Source organism: Serinus canaria, chromosome 4A (genome assembly GCF_022539315.1).
Source record: "Serinus canaria isolate serCan28SL12 chromosome 4A, serCan2020, whole genome shotgun sequence".
Taxonomy (NCBI): domain Eukaryota; kingdom Metazoa; phylum Chordata; class Aves; order Passeriformes; family Fringillidae; genus Serinus; species Serinus canaria.
Window position 1 is genome coordinate 7497924 of NC_066318.1, and position 22467 is coordinate 7520390.

The 22467-nt window shown below is 45.8% G+C and overlaps 1 long non-coding RNA gene across 1 annotated transcript; it reads left to right on the forward strand.

Annotated features, from left to right (window-relative positions):
* The first annotated feature begins 314 nt into the window (after nucleotides 1–314).
* LOC127059614 (uncharacterized) lies at nucleotides 315–19104 on the forward strand. Its single transcript, XR_007777605.1, has 3 exons — nucleotides 315–522; nucleotides 15343–15621; nucleotides 18615–19104. It is a non-coding gene; the product is annotated as an uncharacterized LOC127059614 (long non-coding RNA).
* The last annotated feature ends 3363 nt before the right edge of the window (nucleotides 19105–22467 follow it).

Consider the following 22467-nt stretch of genomic DNA (forward strand, 5'->3'; position numbering starts at 1 on the left):
TCGCACTCAGGTCTTCGGTCATTCTGCACTCCAGTGTGGCATTTCCCCTCGTGCAAAGCTGGTTTGATGGAGGCGCAGAGGGCCGAGCGCGTCCCCTCCGCTCCAGAGTAACTTCTGGACATTCCGGCCACTTTCGGCTGTCTTGGTCAAGTCCCCAGAAGCGGCCACACCCGGTACCTTCCCCAGTCGGCTTCCCCATCTGGAGCTCGGATCGGGGAACCCGCAGAGGAGGTGGCGGCAGCGGCCGGGGCGCGCCAGGCGGAGCCACAGCCGGTACGGCGAGAGCCGGGCGGGGGCGAGACCGCGGTGGCCGCCCTGAGCGGGGGGGGAAGCGGCTCCGGGAGGAGTGGGGACAGAGCGGGCACAGGAGGGCGAGAGAGACCGGGAACGGGAGAGGAGGAGAACGAGCAGAAGAGGTAACGGGTCGGTAAAGTCGCTGCTGCTGCCGCCGTTTGTCCCTTTGTCCCCGAGAGGAAGGGAGGATGCGTGCTGATGTCTTTACAAACAATTCGATGGGTGAAGGTATGGATATTAACAGCTTTGAAATGGCTCTTAATGTCTCTACTGACTTTGAGCAGCAGGTTTGTCGCAGAGCCCAGACAGTCTGGCTCCTGCGACAGCCACGGGTCTGTACGAGCCCGAGTTTCTGAGCAGGTTCAAGAGGGGAGTACGCGGTAGGCGGTTCGGGAAGGCTGGGCCTTCCTGGTACCTCGGCCAATGGGGAAAGGAACGGGGCAGCGAGCGGCCGGAGCTCGGGGTAAAAGGAGGCTGCGCCCTCCGAAGTCGAGAGAGAAAACTTCGTGGGCGTGTGTCCCACTAGACTCGCTCCCTTTATTCGAATAAAATGGCAGGACACCTCTGTCTCCTTTTCAGACATAAAGCTTTGGCGTTTGTGGATTCATTTTGCTGACATCCCTTTTTCTGTCTGTCCGTTTGCTCGTTCGCCCCCGCGCGGCCCTGGGGCAGCAGCGGCCGCTCCGCTCCGGGCACGGGGCTCCGGGCGATGGGGCACTGCCACAGGAACCCCGGAGAAGCGGGGCAAGCTCCGGGCACGGGCTCAGGGCGTTGGGGCACCGCCACAGGAACCCCGGAGAAGCGGGGCAAGCTCCGGGCACGGGCTCAGGGCGTTGGGGCACCGCCACAGGAACCCCGGAGAAGCGGGGCAAGCTCCGGGCACGGGCTCAGGGCGATGGGCACTGCCACAGGAACCCCGGAGAAGCGGGGCAAGCTCCGGGCACGGGCTCAGGGCGTTGGGGCACCGCCACAGGAACTCCGGAGAAGCGGGGCAAGCTCCGGGCACGGGCTCAGGGCGATGGGCACTGCCCCAGGAACCCCGGAGAAGCGGGGCAAGCTCCGGGCACGGGCTCAGGGCGTTGGGGCACCGCCACAGGAACCCCGGAGAAGCGGGGCAAGCTCCGGGCACGGGCTCAGGGCGATGGGCACTGCCCCAGGAACCCCGGAGAAGCGGGGCAAGCTCCATCCCTGGAATGGTTCAAGGGCAGGTTGGATGTGCCTTTGAGCAGTCTGGTCTAGTGGAAGGTGTCGCTGCCCACGGCAGGGGGATTGCAAACACGAGTTTTTTCTTCTTAGTGTTTCAGCTGAAATTACAGGAGTCATGTATTGTAGAGTTTCAAAAATGGGGGGTAAATACAAATCGCTATGTACAGTTATTCACTGACCTGGCACTTGGACCAGGGATTTTTGGTTTTTTTACAGCATTCATGATTTCTGTGGTCAATGCAAGGCATCATTATCCCATTTCCACAGTAGTTGTGTATGCCCTGAAAATTCTTTCCACGTTACCTAATTTCTGAACTATAAATCAACATTCTCTTTTAATTTACAAGTAGTGTGAAATATTCTGAATGTCTGTGAGTGTTTTCTAATGTCTTTACTATTTAGTGAGAAATTCTCTATGCTCACTTGAGTGTCATGACATTTCAAGGTGGGATCACTGCAACTTGTTTACAGGAAGTGAACGTCTTTGAGGATTGCAATTGTAGTAATTTTGGCTTCTTTTTCAGAGCTGTCAAACCTAGAATGCATGCCTGATGACACAGATTAAGGACATTCTAGAGAGGGTTTCATTCCTATGTGATATGCCTGTTTAGAGCATAAGTAATACTATATATATACATTTAAAAAGGAAGTTGACATTGAAGCCATGTGCTAGAAAGATGTTTTCAGGAAGGGAATCCCAGCTTAACTTCAGTCATATGGACAGAGAAGAACCTGCAATAGATACACTAACCTTTGAGGTCAATCTTATCAAATTAGAATAAAAAAAGGTTAGGAATGGTCTTTATCCACGTGGATGTTGAATCAGTCTGGACTATCTAAATAAATGTTATGTTAGTGCCAGAAATTGCTGTAGTCTATGTTTGTTTGGTGCGGCTTTGTCACCCTCTAGTGCTCGAACCCAAGAAGTTGGTGAGCCTGCTGCTACTCCCAATAAACTTTTACCTGTATGGACTGGTTCAGTGTTTTTTTAAGGAGGAATAATTTTTAGAAAAGAAGCTGATTGCTGGCAAGTCATTTGCCAGCAGTAGCACAAAAAAATTTTAACTGATGTGGGACCTAAAACAGGAATTCCTGGTTCCTAGGTATAGTTTTAGTCTCTGAACCAGTCTTTCATCATGATTTAACTTATTGAACTGAGTTTAGTGAGATTTGTCATGGTACAACTTTTTTTTTTTTTGAAACACCCCACAAGGATGGGATTTCTTTATTTAATTGTATGCTTTATAGTAGTTTTGATAACAGTTTTCCTTTGTTTAATTTAAGATGTTTGGTTCCTTTATTAATTATGTATTTATTATGATATTAGTTGCAGTGAACTTCATGTTCTTCCCAGCAAATAGAAAAATTGCAGTAATTTAGAGAATTAAGCATAAGAAGAAATAATCTCCATATGCTGTCAGGTGGTAAGTTATTAGTCTTCATTTATTTAATGTAAGAAATGAGGAAAACTGTTTAAAAATAGTGGATTTTTTATTGTTGCTGTTGCTTCCCATCAGTCAGGACGTGGTTTCCAGCTGGTTGAGTTGGGCACTGGAAAGCAGGTGCTGCAGTGGTTCTCCAAAGGAGCTCTGAGAGGGGTCACTACTGAGACATTTTTTCTGCAACCTGCTGGTGGTGACAAACCTTCAGTTTTACCATTTCCCTTCCATGGACTTATTTATCTACAGCTGGGATGTTTCCACCGAGCAATCCTGCTGTAGTCCCAGCACTTGGCTTAGCTTACACTGCTGTTAGCAATCCGTGTGTGTGCCTCGATCCCTGGGCATGAAAGTGTCAGTTCCAGGAAGGAAAAAACTTGATATTATAGATTTGCTCAGGTTTCTTTTTGCTGGTCCAAGCCCTGAAGCAGGAAGCACATCAGAGCAGCCCTCAGCAGTCTGTCCTCCTGCAGTTCCCTGCACAAGGTGCTGCAGGCTCCAGCCTGTTTGTTTCTCTGGGACAGCCACCATCACTTCCTACCCACTAACTGATCTGTGCTCCCATGTTCAACCCCTTGCTTTATTAAGTGGAAGCTACTGTAGAATTATGCCTCCCAGCAACTGCTTATTACTCTCTTAATACCCAGCCACACTCAACACCTGAGTCATGCCAGTCTTTATTTTCAGGAATAACCACACTCCATGCACATGCGTGGTCAGTTTAGGGCTCTCTTATTTATGCCTTCAGGACAGAGCCACTAAATGTGCCATCATGCTCACCACTTTGATGGGGTTTTTTAAAGCTTACAGAGCACACATGACCTGCTAATTGAATAGATTTTCATCAGTGCAGAAAATAATAACCACCTCTCCCAGAGGCCCCTCTACCCGCTGGATTTCCACCTTCTACACCAAGCCAGTCTAATATTAGCAACACTTGGAGCAAAGCCCTAAGAATTACTTTAATGGTGAACACATACATCCCTTCCCATCTCTCAAGTCTTAAACATAACTCAAAAAGTTATTTTCAAAGGAAAATATTTCAAACTTTTATTTTTAACGTGTTACTGAGCAGAGACAAGACCGAAGCATTTGAACTTGAAAAAGGGAAAGCCATGAATGGAAAAAAAAAGGCATTTTACACTAAAGAGCAAGAACAATCTGCCACATGGCTCTCACAGTACTGGGAATTGGTGTCTCTGGTGTGGGGTACCCACTTGCTACTGAAGAGTGTGTCTCTGAACCACAGCCCCCTGACAAGTCACCAACAGTCTCTTTTTTGACTTCACTGAACCTTGGAAAATGCTCTGGGTGAAGGACAAATAGTGGTGAATTTTAACATGCCTCCTCTAAATGGTAATAGTAAGGTGAGATGACATGGAATTTATTTTTAAGGAAATAGTTTAAAATCTTTTAGGAACACATTTTGTAAAGATTATTTTTTGTGAAACCCCACAGGACCCAATTCAGTAAAATTATGCCAAATCTGAAGCGTATAAAAGCAACTGGGAAAATGCTATTCCATATGTATGTGTGCCTGTACTCACCTGTGCATACAAATCCTGTGTACAGGCATATAAAGGATGGTGTCTGTGAATTTTTTATGTAGATGGTTCTTTGAGGTGATCCAAGATCATAAAATTCAGCAGAATTCTCTATGACATTTGGGAACAGCTGTACTTTCCTTATGCCTTCACCTCTTGAACTGATACCTGGCGATTGAAAGGGCTTACTCCACCAAATGTGGCAGCTGCTCTTCCTCTTCTCTTACAGGAACAGTATTCCTGAATTGTCTCCAAATTTATTGATGTTTTCCAAACCCTCATTAAAACAGTTATGTCCTACAAAAATAAACCCCTATTTTAGCATTCTTCAAAACTTGATTTATGATTACAGTGTTGCAAATTAATTACAAGATTAACTTAATATAAGAATATTTATATACATAGTGATACAAGAATCACATTGGTTTTTTCCCAAAAAGGAAATTGTTTTTTCATAATACTAAATGATTTATCTTTCCAATGTCTTGCTAACGTTCTTATTCTGTGTAAGATTGACAAACACATTATTTGATTTGATATAATATAGAAGGGAAAATCCTTCCACCAATCTGATTCTTTACAAAGGCAGGAATACTCCAATAGGGAAGCCTGTCAATCTGAGTTTACATTGTTGTGAATTAACTGTGAAATGGGAGAAGCCTTTTGATACAGACACGCAAATGACTCAAACATCTGTAAGCCAACCCCAGAGCAACCTGGAACAACTCTAAGTGCCCACTTTCTAGCACTTGCCAAGTAAAGACTGGACCATAATATTTATTTATTTATTTATTTATTTATTTATTTATTTATTTATTTATTTATTCATTTTTAGTTTGCAATATCCTTACTCACTGCCTATACTGAAGAGGGCACCAGGGCATGCAGGAAGCAGCTCCCAAGCAGCACCTTGGGGGTGCTTCACTCTTTACAACTGGAAGTGCTGCCTGGGATAATGCCCAGAAATGCAATGCAGCTCACAGGCTCTGTGGGGCCAGCAGGTATTTTCTTTGCAAACCATGTCCCTTCGCTGCAGAAGTGCAGTTGTGCAGACGTTCCTCTCTTGACAAACACTGAGTTTGGCAAACTGTTTCTTTTTATGGTCTCACTGTGTTTAATGGCCCTTTGTTTTTTATTCCTGCTTCTGTCCCCTTCAGTTGCTTTTCCCCTGACTTGTTCCCTTCAGCCAGCGCCCTGGGCCTGCTCCTGTCTCTTGCTCGCTTGCCAGAGCAGTCTCTGGTAGGTCACCAAGCTCTGCAGCGCAGCTCTCCTGGCCCTGGGGAGGGCAGCTCCTCTGCAGCGAGAGGCTGAGCCCAGCTCCCTCTTCTGGCCCTTCCACCAGGGCAAGGCGAGGGACGGGTGCAAAAGGCAGCCCTGACTAGAAATGGTGCCCGTGTCAGTCTGTCCCTGTCACAGAGGCTGTGCCCGGCAGTGCCCTCAGGCAGGGCTCAGCCAACACAAATCGCCGATGACCCAGCCATCAGCCTCCCAGGGAACCCCTGTCACCCACCAGCTGCGGACCGAGGCAGCTTCTGACTCTCTCTGCCTCCAAAACGCAGTGCTACCAGTGAATGTTCTTTCCTTTAAGCCCCTGACAATTTACAGACACGTGCTGTGTTATCCCTTGCTCACCTCTGTTCTGGAAGAGCCTCTGTTATCTCCCTGTCCACTGCCTGGAAGCTGATCCAGCCCTCTCGTCACCTCTGTAGCTCTGCCTGAGACAGCAGGGCTGGAGCAGACACGATAATTGAGACAGATTTATAGGGAGGCTCTGCTTTGTTTTCTGTTCCTCTCCTAACAATTCCTAACATTCCAATTCCAGTTGCTTTTTAACCCAGAATAGCTGCCTGGAGTAGGAAATGGAAAGGCACATTTCTACTGGTTTCATGCAACAAGTTTCCAGGGAACATTTTCTGCAGGAAAATGTATTGGTGGGAGAGAGGACTCCTAGAAAGTCTGGCTGCAAGAGGATGTGCCCAAGGGTCTGCTTCCCCAGCTAAGATGACATTTGGTATTTTCTTTGCTTTTCATGGATGTCTTGTTTGATGCTAAAAGCCACCTTTAATGAGCTTCACAGATGGGAGAGAATGCCAGTGCTCCCTCCAATTTTCTCTCTTTGTCGGTTCTGGATGATTTTAGTGTCATATAACCAGCAGAAGAAGTGCATCAGGTTACTCCCCAGAATTCTGGGGCACTTGCATTGCCAGAATAACACAGGGCAGGGTCCCAAAATTGTGCCCTTGGAGGAGCAGGGTGGCAGGAGGGGCCTCAAGAATAACAGGTATGCTTTGGAGCAGACCCTTCAGTCAGCTCCAGCCTGGAACCAAAGCAGGGGCCAGGGAATCCCTCCGAGGGGCTGGCATTCTGTCCCACATTGAAGGGGGCTCCTGGTGCTGATGACTGTCAGGTTGGCTGCAAAGCAGAGTCAGGCAGGGCAGGAACTCATGGCCCAGCTTGAAGGTGCAAAGTGACAGTGGAGCCTGCTGGCAGCAGCAGGAGTTGTTAGTTTTTAGGGGTCCTTGGAGGCATTCAGACAGCCACAAACCACAGGCATGTATTAAACAGAAATCTGAGACCCAAACAGCATCTCAGGCACTGCAGCTCCTTCCCTCTGGAGCAGGGATAGGCTGAGCTACAAGGAGAGTGCTCTGCTGGGATCACGAGCACATAGTGCCACCAGTCAAGGCAGCAATATTTAATACCAGCCCCTTCTGCACCTCCCCAAGTCAGCCTTGCCAAAGGGGAATCTGCAGGAGCTCATGGATTTCACAAGTCCTCTGGGCCTGCAGAGAGCATGCATCCTAAATACAGATTTCCCCCCTTCCCTAGACCTGGCACAATGATTCATCTGTGCATTTGCTGAAAGTATTTCAGTGCCGACCAATCCAAGGTTTCTTTGTTGACCACAGTTAATTTTGGTATGCAGAAAATGCCTGGGTAAGGACAGGGATCTAAGCTGCATTTTCGGTGTCTGTGGGCTGCCTGCTGTATATTACCAACAGACTAAACAGCTCTCACCAGCTGAGGCTCAGTTTCCATCGCTACAGTTGTGTAGTTACAACACTTCTGTGATATGAAAAATAACTTGTGAAAAACCTCACCTGAGGCAGGACTGAGCTGAAACATCTTTAGAGGTCTGGTCTATGGATATGTGGGATCCTGTGGGTTTCTTAGCCTGCATGGACTGAGGCTAGGGAAGAAAATATGGTCTGACATGAGATGAGCCTTGGCTGTAGGACATGTGGCATTGCTGAGGGTTTTCTCCCTGTAGGAAAGATTGAGGCCAAATATCTTTATTTGCACATTAGTGGTGATAGAAGTTGCTTGTGTGCAATGAAAAGAGAGCACAGTCCAAACAGCTAGAGACTGATTACTGATTTACTTTTTTTTTTTTTTTTTTTTTTTTTTGCACAAGCCTATAAATTGTCCAGAACTTGCTCTTTTTTTTTCTGAGAAACTGCTGCCATTTGCAAAAAATGTGACTAATTCCACCTCAACACAAGAAAGACGCAAGGGAGGCAGATTCCTCAGGGATCTCAGTTCTTAGAGAAGAAAACAGGCTTTTAAGAGTTCACCAGCTCTACACCACAGGAAAAAACACGCATTTTTTTTATTTTGCTGATAGTGATGAAAAGGGGAAGGATCATTGGGAATGTGCCCTGCTTGGATATTGGCATCAAACAGCTGGCAAGGGCTGGGGAAGGTGGAGAGACTGCAAGAGGAAGGGAAAAAGAGACAAAGCCCCGTTGGAGCTGCAGAGGGGTTTTTTTGTTTGTTTTTTTTTTTTTTGCTCAAGGCACAAAGCTTGCCTGTGTTTTGTATCTGTGCTCCCTGATCACCTCCTCCCAGGCTAGGAAACCCTGGCAGCAGAAAGGAAGCTGGTGAGACAGAGGCACTTGGCACCCTTCCATGGCCATGAAATGCTGGAGGGTGCATCTGAGTGTTAGCAAGCACCAAAGGCACCCTTGTTCCCAGGGTCTCCTCAGGCAGGGGATCCCCAGCCCTGCCCAGGTGCTTGGATGACCCTGCTTGCTGCAGCTTGTGCCTGCAAGCCCTGCTAGGCAACCCCAGTGGGGGAAAAAAGGAGCATTTTGGGTTGTGTTTCTACAGCAATCCAGAAACCAACAGGCCCAGGTACAGCTACACCTGGGCTGCTTCTGGAGATGTCCTGGATTTTGTAATGAATCTAACACTGCATTTAGAAACTCTTTGATCCATCCTGTTTGTGTGCCTGGTCATGGATCTGTGATGCAGATGAACACTACAGCACTTCTGAAGGGAAAAGGGACTCCTGTGCTGCATACAAGGTGTTCTGGTATTTAGATCAGCCCCAGCAGTCTTCATTAAAATAGACACTTATTGCAGAAGGTTGAAAACAGGATGATAGCAGAATGCAGCCACAAACAGAATGAAAATGTAGCAATTTCCACCCAGCACCTAGCTTTAATGCAAGGTTCTATCTTCTAATTAGAGGCCCCAGTCACATATTCCTATGTATGGCTGTCTTTGCTTGAAAATAGGCTAGGTGGTATGGTATTTAGAAAACTGCATTTTTATATTTGTAATTAAAAGCTGATTCCTTGCTGAGCTGCTCCCTTACTAGGACCAGCCAGGAAAAAGTACTCAAAACGTAATGAATTGAAGTCTGACTGATATATTGGTGGGATAGGGCAGGATTTCACCAGGCACAAAGCCCAGGAAGAGCCAAGACAGAGTTTTTCCTCTTTCTGAGCTGTCCTGCTAGTCTGTGTTAGAAGTGAGCTCTGCACAGGCTGTGGTGTGCACACAGACCACAGCTGCTGGCCACAACTCACCTCCTTTGGCGAGCTCCCCACCTGCTCCTTTGCTCTTGATCCATCCTTGTGTCTGCTGTGAGGACCTTCCCCTCTTTATCTGCTGGCAAAGGCAGAATCCAGCTCCTAGAACAATGGCTCATGGCTTCTGCCCACCTGGGCTTGTCAGGACCATGTCCCACCAGTGTGACTGCTGCCACAGAGGGGTTTGCTGTGCTGGAGCCAGCAGAGCCCAGCTCCATCCTGGATCCATGTGCAGAAAACTCTTGCATAAGTCTCCAGGTCAGCATTTGCTCCATCTCACCAGGTGTCTGGTATATTTGCCTGGTTGCTGATTTATAGCTGGATAATTTCCTGCTCATCTGGGCTACTGAGGATTTTGGCTAGCTCAGGGCCAGGGGCAGATCCTCTGTTGTCTCAGCTGTGGGTGTCCTGCTCTGCTCAGCCACACACCCTGGCAATTTCCAGCCATGGAAATCTGGAGGGAGGTGGAGCCAAGAAAGAGCCTGGAACTGCTAAAAACCATTCACAGTTATTCATGATTCCCAAAGAGGTTTCCATCAGAGGCAGGTGGTGGAAGGGCTGTGAGAGGTTATTTCATTCCAGACTACACCACTTGATAGCTCACAATAAACTGCCAACAAAACACTGCTTTTCCTTCAGTGCCCTCATTTGGTTCTCTGGATAGCAGCCATCACCTGTGAATAAAATCTTACAGAAGACAGCTTGAACCAGGAATGGGAATTCTGAATTTCATTCCGTTTTGATCACAAACATTTTCAGCTGTTAAGGTGAACCTTCCCCTTGCTTTTGAGGAGAACCAGAAATGTTTTAATGAAAATGATGTGTTCTGTCAAGAAGCTCTCACTGCTGGGAATAAAGGAAATAAAAATTTCCATAGGGATTATTTATTGCAAACAAGTGTTCTGGCAAGATAGAGGATATTTAGCGTTTTTTCAGATTCTTTTGTATACATTAAATCAAGTCCCAGAATCATTCCACAATTTATGGGTTCCTTTCCACATCCTATCAGTCTCTGCAGGTGCCATTATAACATGTTCTCTCTCCCAAGAGCTGCTATTGTCTGCATCCATCTGTCCTCTCCTTCCCAACAGCTACTGAGAACTGTAAGCTGTAACTCTAGACACAGTGAAAGAAAATCTTTAAAAGGTTTTCAAATAATAGTCAACAAATTATAGCAGTTAATGTGACCTGTTTGTCAGGGTCAGATGGGCTGAGAGAGGCCCTGCTCAGAGGTGCTGCATCATTTTGCAGCAGCAACAAATTTCATCCTGCCCAGACTTGGGTGAACATTTGAGAAGCCCAAACATGCCTGCTGTTTCTGCCCACAGCCATGTGAGCGTTGCCCTTTCCACACTCCAGCCCCAAACCTGCATTGCTGAGTGGTGACTGCACTAGGGCTGAGCTGCTGCACTGCCACACTGCAGTGAGGGGCTCCCCTGGAGCAGGGGAAGGACTGGGGGGCACCACTTTAGGTAGAAAGTGAGTGACACATCTCATTTACTGCAGCACAGCCCCCTGTCCCTGTGCCTGCTGCTCCTCAGGGTCACTTGTACCTGATGCTGATGGATGAGGAGCACATTCAGCTCCTGTCTCTCGTGGCAGGCGAAGTGACACCTGAGGGGAGTCCATCCTTCATCCTACCAGCAGCAGATCTGCCAAGGACTGTGCCATTACACAGATGAGCAGACAAAAGGGCACCTGCAGAACAGATTTTGGGCCAGAGACTTTAATTTCAGACTGGTTCTTGCTCTGCATTCCTTTAAGCTCTGCAAAAGCTGTGATGACTCTCTGGTTGCCTACTAGCACCAGTGTTTTTTTTAAAGACATTAAAATAGATCTGACCATAAGCCCAGATGTACAGACAACAAGAACTTTGCATGTGTCAGGGTTTCAGGAATAGATCTAATTTTCGTGTCATTTTAAACCATTTTTAAACAAAGACGTTTCTGGATATCAACTGGTCAATGAAAGCTCTTTGGTTCAATCTTGCTGAGTCAGATTAATCATCTTTACTAAGCTATAGAAATGCCTGATAAGTTTTTTCTGTCTCCTTTCCCCCTCCATTTTTTTTAAACTCAGCATTCCCAGAAATTGCTGGTTGCTTTTTAAAACAACTGACAAAGTAAAACCCACACAATACAAGAGCACTAAAAGACAGTTCCACGTGTTATTTTGCTCAATTTGCTCGAATCACATTAGCACTGTCAATGAATTCTACTCCCTGCCCTAAAAAGTTACAACACCTCAGCCTTTGTGTTGTTCACTTGAGTTTTTTCTGCAAGATGGACTCCACCTCGAAACTGATTGTGCCCAGTGCTGCCCTTTGCTGGGCTTTGTGCTGCCTTAGCACTGAATGGTTCAACAAGTGTGTGCTAAATGTTATCATAAGAGCTGGATTGTAAAGTGGTGAAATCATCTGAAAGTGCACAGCGCAGCTCATGTTCATTAGAGCAAGCTCAGTCACAAATATCCACTTGATATTTGCCAAGAAAATCTGTTATTTTCCAGCAAACACAAAAAGCTGAAAGCAAAGGGTATTTTTCATCATTAGCTCCTGTCCTTTGTGTTGCATGTTCTCTGTTCCAGGCAGTTCAGAGTGAAGACTCCACAGAAGAATTAAAGCAAATGGGTTGAAAATATTTGTTCAGGCTTTTAAAACAGAAATACCCATTAAGGGCAGAGACCTCTTAGCTTCTGCAGAGGTCCAGGACATTGGAGACAGCAGGAGGGGTTCACTGGGTGCTTGAGTGACCTGTTTCCCCCCAGACTGCCCCTACCACTCTTTCCCCAGAGCCACAGTCAGATTTACTGCTCAGTCTCATCTTGCTCAGGAGTGCAATTCACTGTCCAGGCAGGGCAAATAAAGCCCCCTGTGTGCAGCCAAATAATTTGTAATTCCTTTTCAAATAATTTTCTACCTTCAGCTGCCACTGTGTGCTGTATTGGCAAATGCAATGCATTCATTCATGATATCCTGATAAACATGTCAGCAGATTTGGGAAGGCAAATTTGTTTTTTCTCTGCCAAAGCCAACCAATTCGTGCCTGTGTTTTCCTTTTGACACAGAAGTGTGATTTGCTGGGATTTACAAACAGTTACTGAGCAGGATCTCAGTCCCCATTTAAATTCTATTTTTGGCACTAGAATTTCACGGTAACATTTGGTCAGCTTTGAATGCCTGATTTTAGCTAAGAAATTTCTTATGTTGTCAGTTAGAAGTTACATTTCTCGTGGGTACCCCCCCAAACCAACAAGTTGTACAATACTCACATTGTATAATTTACTGTGTATCAAAGCCTTAAGTTCTACAATGTATCTCTAAAGGCTACACAAAACTGCCTTTATATCTACATTTGATCTACTACAGCTAATTCAGAATAAAACCTGCAGCTCTCAGTATTGCACTGATTGCAGACTGAGAGCTCTTCTCCTGCCCTCCCCTGCCAGCACAAACCTCCCTGACAGAGCTGTGTCCAGAGCTGTGAGAGCTAGAAAAGGTCTCTCCCAGGTGTGTCCTGGGAATGACCACCCAGCAGCCCTGCTCCTGCTGCCCTGCACCAGCCCCAGTCAGATCAGAATCCCACAATGTAGCACCCAGACAGACATCTTCTGCTCTGCTCTGTTACATGAGGCACCCAAGGGACTAATTAGGCATTGTTTGGACACTAATTGCTTGGCAGCCCTGTTTGCCTTCAGATACCTCTTTACAGCAGTTGCTTGGGTTTATTTGTTTCATCAAATCCATGGGAAGCAGTTGGGCAGCAGCCAGGTCTGCCCCGAGGTGTTTCACTGCCCCTGTAGCAGCCGGGACAGAAAATAATGCCCAAGCTGCAGGTCCCTGTGTACAGAGCATTTCTTCTGGCTTGCCAAAGGCATTTGGGATCCATGGAGCTACAGCTCATGGCATGGGATGTGCCAGGCAGGGCTGGGTGCCTTGCCACAGGAAGGTGATGTTCAGGTGGAGCTGCAGAGTCACCCTCAGAGCCCACGGGCTGCAGCCGGAGCTCAGAGAGCCTTGGAAGGACCTGGGGTGGCATGAACAGCAAGGAAGCTCTGCCTGAGTGGAGATGCACAGTATTAACTGCATCATTAGTGTGGAAACTGCTTAAAGCCAGCAAGTCTTCCTCTAAACAGGAAGACTGGGAAGGCTGAAGAGCCAATTCCTGTGGGAGAGAAACTGTAACCTTTCTGACTCTGCTGTTATCTCTGTGTGAGCACGCCAAGCTTTGTTTGCCCAACACGTGGATCAGTGTTGGAGGTTGCAGGGGGCAGAGCAATTTGGGCTTTCTGCTCTGCCTTGTGATCAACACAGAATAAAGCAGGCTCAGTGTAGTGCTCCAGACACTGTGTTCTTGCTGAAGTCCGTGGCTCAAGCTTATTAAGGATGGCTTCCCATTAAACCCAGGCATCCAATCACTTGGGATCAGACAGGGGCTTCTGGGCAAGACCAAAGACCACTGCTTAAACTCTAGACCAGCAGCTCCCCTAGGGAAGCAGCTCCATCTCTGTCAGCATCTTGAAGGTTTGGGCTGTGCCATGTGTGTCTCTATTGAATGTATGTGTTTAGATCCACTTATCATTTTTCTGCTGCAGCAAACTACAGAATAAATTTTAGCTGCCATGTGCTGCAGAAGCCAAACAGGAAAGGGTAAATTTCCTGTGGCAATTACTTCTAATCAGAGAGTCATGCCAGCATCCTCGAGAATTACCTAAAATAATATTTTGAGGGACTTTAATGATCAGAACTGAGTTGCTCAGAATATTCTCCTCAGGGAAATCAAAGTGTCTCATAGCAACAGATCTACCACCATTAGTGCCCCAAGCTTACTGACCCCCTGCTCCTCCAAGACCTGCATCTGCCACCCAGCAACACTCACCTGGTGGAGAAAGGTACACTGGGTCAGGCCTTGGGAGCAAATTGCTGGAACTGAATGAGTTTAAGGAGTTCAGGGTAATAAATAAAAAATCACAGAGGCTGTATGTTGTGCTGTATCAGGGACAGTTGAAGCTGGTTTATAATATACACTACCAATTTCCAAATAAATAATAATTCTTAGTGGATTAGTCACTTTCTTGGCTAAACAGTGAATAATTGGACAAAGTCCAAATATTGATCCAGAACATTATTTGAACAAACAAAAAAAGAAGTGTTTTTTGGGAGGCGATGACTGAATTATCCTGTTACTCTTCTTACAAAATCTTTTTGCCCAGACTTGGCCGGCATTTGTTTTCAAAAAGAAGCTAAAGTGACTGTTCTAAACAATATACTTTTTAAACACAATCTCAGTATAGGAGTTTGATATTCAAATTGTTGCTGAACTTTCTAGCCAAGCCAGGCTTACTATTCTTGAACAAAATTGTCACTTCTAGGTGTTTGTTTTGCTTTTTTTCCACTAGTGAAAATGAAATTCTTCCACTTATCTGCACCAGAAAATACAAGATTTTCCTTAGCTGGTAAAAATGTCTTTTCTGTGTGTAACAGTATTTTCCAATTCTGCCATCAGGAAAGATAGAATCATAAAATGGTTTATGTTGGAGGAGACCTTAAAGCTCCTCTAGTTGCAGTGCCCCTTCCATGGGTGGGGAGAACTTCCACTGTCCCAGGTTGCTCCAAGTTCTGGGAGGCCTTGGGCCCTTCAGGGATGGGGCAGCCCCAGCTCCTCTGCTGCCTGGGCAGCAGCTGCAAGGACAGAGCTCAGCTGGCACCTGGGCTCCCAGAGCAGTTTATCTGGTTAAGATTTACAAACACAGCTCTGCTCTGGAACTGGGTTTAGATGTTTCCAAGGCCAAGCCAGGCCTCCAGCAGATATTCCTTATGATTTTTTGTTTTTGTACACATGAGTTTTCTTAGAGAATAGTCTCATCAAAGAGTTGTTAATGAAACCTCTGAGCCATAATGTCCCAAAAGTGCAGGAAATGCTGGAATGGTAAACAATAACTATTTTCATAAAAACTGGCTGTGTGTTGTGCTCTCCCTCTGTCATTGACTACACCCCTCCCCTACAAGGTCTCTTAACAGCCTCTGTGTTTGTTGTTTGACAGGTGCAGCCAAAGATCTGCAAGCAAAGGCAAAATCTGAGGAGCAAGTGCCTGGGCTGTCCCAGCCCCAGCAGCAGGGCTGGGTGCCTGTGCCTGCTAGGATGAATAGGATGAATAAGGATGAATAAATTCAGGAGAATAACGCAAACATCAACAGCCTGGAAAGGAGCAGAGAATTGAGGGAGGAACAAGAAAAAGAAAGTCAATACTAGCCTGTTCTGCTTTATAATGAAGTGTCTGGGGATGCAAACGAGGAGCAGGTTCTAGAACTGAGAGCTGCAGGTACTGCTTCAGTGACAGCCAGCTCTTTGTGGCTCCTCCTGCTTTTGCCATCTCTGCCTGCAATGAGGGACAGAGTGGGGAGCTCAGCTAAGGGCTGCTCTTGAGCTCTGGAGTTCTCCCATCTGGACCCAGAGCTCCCTGCAAAGCTGGGGAGGCTGATGAGAAGAGGTGGCTGAAGGACTCTGTCCTGCACCTCACACTGTGGGTGGGTCAGAAATGTCCTGCAGGTCTCTGTGCTGCCTTGGCTCTGATGCAAAGCACCTCTCCTGGCTTGCAAATGGCATCTGGGAGAGGTTCAGCTCTATATAGAAGATGAAAGAACTGCTTTCAAAGAGGAAATGTGCAAATTAGAGCTGTAACTGGATTAGGCTGTGAGTACATCTTGCATTTGGATTATTTATGTCCCATGTGCTTCGTCTTGATCATACTCATTACAGCAAGCACAGCCCAGGATTGTTTAAACTGGGAGCCAGGGCAGAAGCACAGCAGCCTCTGGGCAGTGGGGTCTTGTGGCTGCTGTCAGCAGGTTGGAGGGAGGTGGCAGTGGCTGTGGCTTTAGGCTTGCTTCTGAATCACACATGCTATTTCAGGATGATCACAGAACAAAGAGACACAAAGAAGTCACACTTTTCTATTTTTTTTTTTTTTTTGGTTGTTATTTTTAATGCATCCTTGCCTGATATGTTGTGCTGCCCCTTAGTGCCTCCCTTGCTCTGAGTGGAAGATCCACAGAGACTCCCAGAGCTTTTGCCTGGAGAAAGATTGTTGCTTTTGCCTGGCCCAGCCACAGACAGACACCTGTCCCTTCTTCCTCCAGAGCAGCTGCTGGGTGCATCTCTGCTGACAAGGATGGTAAAAGAGCAGCTGATCTTGTTTGGAGCCTGTCCCTAGAGCTACCCTAAGCACCAAGGGAAAATAACCAGTGGGTTTGACCATCCTGACTGAGCTGAGCTCCTGTTAGGGGAGCTGAAATGTTTATGGGCATGTGCCCTTTATTTATCCAGATGAAAATGCTTGGACACATCTGTAACTTCTTGAGATTCTGCACATCTGCGGAGTTACAGCAAGTAACTGTGTGCAGCCCTCAGCAAATGCAAGTTAAAGCTCATGGTGGTGCTTTGCTTGGCTGCTGGTTTGAAGATACACAGAGTGCTACTGAGCCCTTCCATGGCTGCACTGCCACCATCAGCACTTTGGGTTCTGTTTGTTCAGGAGCCTGAGCAGGGGAGGGCAGTGAGCCCTGCTGTGAGCTCCCACCTCCCAGGGCAGACTCCTTGCCCACTGCTCTACATAAAGTGAGATTTGGATTGGGGAGATCATTTCCTTTTGTGGGGAAGCAGTTTGCACAGTAAACAAAGAAGAGAGAGAATGGGTTTAGACGTGGTGAAGACATGGAAACTATAGATTACTATTCTGCTGTCTCTCTGCTTGAAATGAGAGACTTTGGGGTTTTTTTTTTATGTGAGTGAGGATGCATTTTTAACAACAAGCACTTTTAAAATTGACCTGCCTTTCAAGCAGATTCAAATGTAGGCTCCTGAGTCTGTATTTGGATATTTCCTCAAGTTCTGGGAGTACCCAATACCCAGAATGTCCCAATGATGCAAGGCAGGATGTTTCTGGGGTGAGGAGAGAACCAAGGTGCTCAGTCTTTTATTATGAACAGACTAACTATAGAAGAGAATTCTAACTTTTGGCTTGCTAATTTTTGTAGCTAGAGTCTGGAAGCAGCTTCCTTTTCTGAGCTGACCTTGGAAAATGCATGAGGAGTGTTTTCTGCTTTCCATATCAGGAAATGTTATTTGCATCTTAGACTCTTTTTTTCTTTTTAAAAAGAGCAGAAAAAAGCCTTTTCATGTGGCAACAAACTGCAAACTAAGAACTTTTTTTCCTATTTTAAAACTAAAAAAATATTTTTATATCTAAACTTTTTTATGGTGGAGACACTGTGTCCTACTGGTTTTGTGTTAACTGCTATAATTTGGTTAATTTAAGTCTCTGTAATGCATAACATTAATATGCTCTTTGTGCCCTGGCTATTGCACATACCAAGACTGAAAATATTAAAACACTTCTGCATTTTTTCAGCACTGGTCCCTCTGGGAACCTTTCCCTTCTGGGAAGGTATCTCAGGGATCAGTGAGTGGAAACAAGCTGGCTGGCAGAGAAGCCAGTGCCTTTGGACTGGCACTTGGAGTTTGGAGCCTGAACTGCCACATCAGCAGTGGCAAGTCTGAGAGGAAAAGCTGTGCTGTGGAGGAAGAGCAGTGCCAGGAGGGTGATGCTGAGCCTGAAGCTCAGGGTGGTGGCTCTCAGGGATGGCCATGGCTGTGAGACACACCTTGAGCCATGTGCAGAGCACTTCAGCTAGAGGAGCCCGGGGGATCAGGGCTGAGCCTGCCTGGCACTGACCTGGCAGTGTTGCTGTGGAGATCCACAGTGAGGGTGAGGAATGCCCACAAGGAATCCCACCAAGAGCTCCCTGTGCCACAGCCCAGCCCTGGTGCTCCACGGGCTCCTCTGGGTGCTGGGCTAAAGATTGACCTAAACCCTGGCTACCTTCTCCTGGTCCCACAAATGCCTCTGTGAGGCCTGAGCTGGCTCCAAGGCCAGCCAGACAGCAGAGTGCTGCCTTGTGTTCTTTGGGGCACCGTCATCCATCCCACGTGCTGCTTCAGAAAACCCTGTTTGAAGAAGCTGGATTCAATAAAGAAGAATCACATTAGCAAAATCTGAGATAGTCACCAATTCCTGACAGGTGCTCTATCTTTGCCAAGACAGAGCAGATCCTGCCAAGAGTGTCACCACAAACAAATATGTTTTAATAGAGAGATTTTTCAGATAGTGTGGGGTGGAGAAGCAGCTCAGGGCTGCATGGCAAGAGCACAGGGCAACATTGACAGAGGTGCTGCATCATTTTGCCAGGGGACATGAGCTTTTTTTCTCCTGCTTGTATAATTTCATCACAGAATTGCTGTGTTACTATCACACAGGTTTTGGTCACCAGGCACTTGGAACTCTGAACACGAAGAAAAATTCAGCTGACAACCATCTTGGAAAGATTGCTGGAATAAATACTCTCTCTCTAGTAGACTATCACTACCAACCTCCCTGTGATGACCTGGCTCCTAAGAAGTCCTTTAGAGAAAAATCTGTCATCAGTGCTGCAGATTTCAGACAAGCACAGGAGATCTTCCTTGCTCTTTGAGGCATATGAACAAAATTCTCATTAATGTTAATAGTAATAAATTATTCAAGACTTACTGCTATTTAAAGCCAAATAGATGGCATCACTCACATCTGGGAATTCTACATGTGGCCATATTCCAGGCAAAAATAAAAGATATGGGATGACATCTGTTGGAAGACAGACACGTGGGCTTTACATTCTCATTGAGCATCTCCTGCATTCAGCCTATCACTGCTGATTGTACTGCAGCATATTTTGTACAAGGTGAAGAGCCACTCTTTCTGTTGCTGTTACTGTGATGGAAAAATTTACCTTCTTTCTCTCTTAGTAATTACTTAGCTTCATTACTAGCTATTTGCACCTTAATTTCAATATTACCATTTTAAAAGTGCTTATTGTTAAAAATGCATCCTCATGTAGGCAGACTGTGATGGAGCCACCCTCCTTTCTCCTCCTGGATGAACAGACTGCTCAGCTCCATGCTCTCATGCTGCAGGCATGTTTCTGGATTGCAAACAATTTTTGTGGCTCTCTCTTGAGTTTCTTTGAGGCATTGAGCATCCTGGAATATATTTACATCAGAATGGAAGGTGCTGAGTTTTGTTTGCCTGTTTTTCCCTCTTCCACTCCCTTGGCCAGTAGAGCCAACTTCTGCTTCATATGCAGAAGTACCAGTCCTGCATGGATCTCAGGTTCAAGTTACCATGAATTATTTGTGTGAGAAAAGCTGCCTGTCACTTGTATGCCTAGCAGGGAACCATTTTGTTTTCTAGGGAGTTTCCACTGAAAAAGGGGAAGAGCATTGTAAAGCAGGACCTGAGGCTGACAGTGAGGTTTCAAGCTGTGCCAGCACAAGGTCTGAGTTTGCATTAGTCTAGACAGTGGCCACCACATCTTGCAAGGGTGGCTGGGAAGTACCAGTGCCCTCAAACCAGAGCAACTCACCAGCAGCCAACAATGTGACTGGGTTTTGATTGGTTTTTTCTTCTTTTTTGGTGGGTTTTTTTTTTTTTTTTTTGGTCCCATTATCCAAGAAAAAGTTTTGCAACAGTGAAAATTACCCAGGTCTAACAAATCACCCACCTTGAGCATAATTTGTCAGCTCCTCTGTCATTTTCCTGCTGTACTAATAATCTGTTCTCAGCCATGTATGTGATGGATGGTCAGGGATGGGGGGAGCTCAGCTGCTCCAGTCTCAGCCCTCCTGGTGGCCAGGAACAGAGGGAAATTGCCCCAAGCTGCACGGGGCTGATGACTCCATGCCCTTTGTTATGACATTCCCGAATTTCAGGAGCTAGAAATGCTGATGGAGTAGTTGGTTAGTCTCCTTGGACTGCTTCTTTGCATTGCTGCCCAGGACAGGCAGATGTAGAGGGTAAACTACAGACAGTTCTGGGTGTTTCCAACAGTCTGTGTTTTTGAGGGAGAGTGAAACTAGACAAGAGGTTGATCAGTTTTCAGAAAAGGAGCTCCAGTTAGACAATTAAAAAAAAAAAAAGTAGCTACTTGATAACATATTTTAAAGCTTTCCATCTTATTAGTGAGAAGATGACTGCACTGGCATCTGCAGGATTAGTTAATACTGATCTTCCATTACTTTTAAATCTCATTTCATTTTACTTTTAATCAAAAATACATGAAAATTACTTGCAGTGGTATTACTTTCCTATAGTCTTTTCACAGTAATCTCCATTTTTGAGGATACTTCATTTTGGTTATAGGATGAATTCCAGTATGATAGCATTTCTTCCTTTGCACTACAGAGAGGAAACTTCAGGAATTCAGCAGTCTAATTTCAACCCTTGTCAGACCTGTTCATGGAGTAAATGAGGAGATTTTTCTTCAGAGAAAGTCTTTGTGTGGGCAGGAAACTGAGTGTGCAGTGATGGGCAGAGCTGTGAGTGACTGTAAATTCAAAGCTCACATTCATCTTGCTGCACAACAATGATTTTTTTCCCCCCACTTGCAGAAATTGAATTAATTTCGGGATACAAGCTGGATTTGTGGAAAAAAAAAACCACCTTAATATCTGGCTGAATTTACAGCAGCAGAGCAGAATTAGGAAGGTTTCAAAGTCTGAAGTGTAGGCAATGGAACCTTGTACCTCCTTCTCTCTCTGCCTTAAATTTTTTTCTATGTGAAGACAAAAGTGTACAAAGACTTCTGCAAGGTTAAAAACTGTGTGATTCCAAAACTCTGGTAAGAATAGGAAGAACTGGAACACATTCATGACAGCAAGCTAAACCAAGACAGAAAGTTTGTATTGCAAATAGCACTTCTTATAATGCACCTTTTGTTTTTTTTTTTTATTCAGCAGCATGACACAGGTCACAGAAGCACCCTTGGTGGTTTCTGGTTGTTTCCAGTGATACAGGTGGATCTGGCAGCCACCACAAGCTGTATTTTCTTTATCTCCTGGAGCACAACAACCTCCTTGATGGGAAATGCTCTTTACAGTAGACCATATTCCAGCAACCAAGACTTATGATGTGTCCATAAAAGAAACATAAAAGAAGATGGATGATGTTGTGATATATACTGGAAATGTTTCCCTGGTGTAAACTGGTGCTGCTTCACTGCTTCAAGCAAAGTTCTTTTACAATGGACAAATACAGAATTGCTTGGACTTCTATAATACCAAGAGCCTCCAGACCCAATGATGTGGTTAAATTTTGCCAAACCAGCCTGAAACTCATGTTCAAAATAAAAAATGCCACACTAGATGGGTAAACTGCTAGAAAAATGTGACTCTTGGAGAAAATATAGATGATTTGGTAAGGACTGTTCAAACTCGTGGAAGGTCTTAGTTCTGCCTTTACAGAAAGACTGTGAATATTGTACAATGAATCTGGGATTTTCATTTGACTGAAATCTCTCCTACAGAATAAATGGAGGGTGGATGAGCAATTGACCTGACCTAGTGCTGCAAAATGTTCACTTGAGATGATATGTTCAACTATGTGTCACCTTTTCTTGTCCCATTTGTGCAAACATTGGTGGGTGCAGGGCTTTGCCTGTGATCATATTCACACTGGCTGCTGCTCTGACAAATCAGGGCACTTGTGAGACAGAAGGGACCATGGTTACTCCACAGCTTCCAGTGTAAATGGGGTCAGACTGCTCCATGCCTGTCTGCTCCCTTCTCTTACCCAGAGACAGCTCAGCCCAACCACACAGCAGCTCACAAACAACTCTCCATCTCAAGCACTCACAGCCTTTTCACTGGGCAGCTACAGGCAGCAAATACATCCATAAAATGTACCTGTTCATTTGAGGATAACACAGGAAGAGAAAAGCTTCCTTTATGTGGCCTGGTAAATTATTTGCATGAATCATTCAACCAGTCAAAGTGCATTTGCTAATAAAAGAGAAGGGGAAAGGAGATGTGCTAGGGGCAGCAATGTGTTGTCGAGCCAGGATGAAAATGAAAGCAAGAAGTAGGGCACTTTGCTGCCTTCCCTCTCTCCCCTGCATTAGTACTCAAGGAAGTTTAGACCCTTTGAAAGCCTAAGAGCTTTGCACTCCAGCAGGAAGCTCCAGAAATAAAAGAGAGGGCACTGTGTCACAGGGTTCCTTCCTTGGGCTTCTGGAGTGTGCACAAACACATCATTTCTGTTTGCACATTTCCACTGAGATGCTGCCCAAAGGCTCCAGTG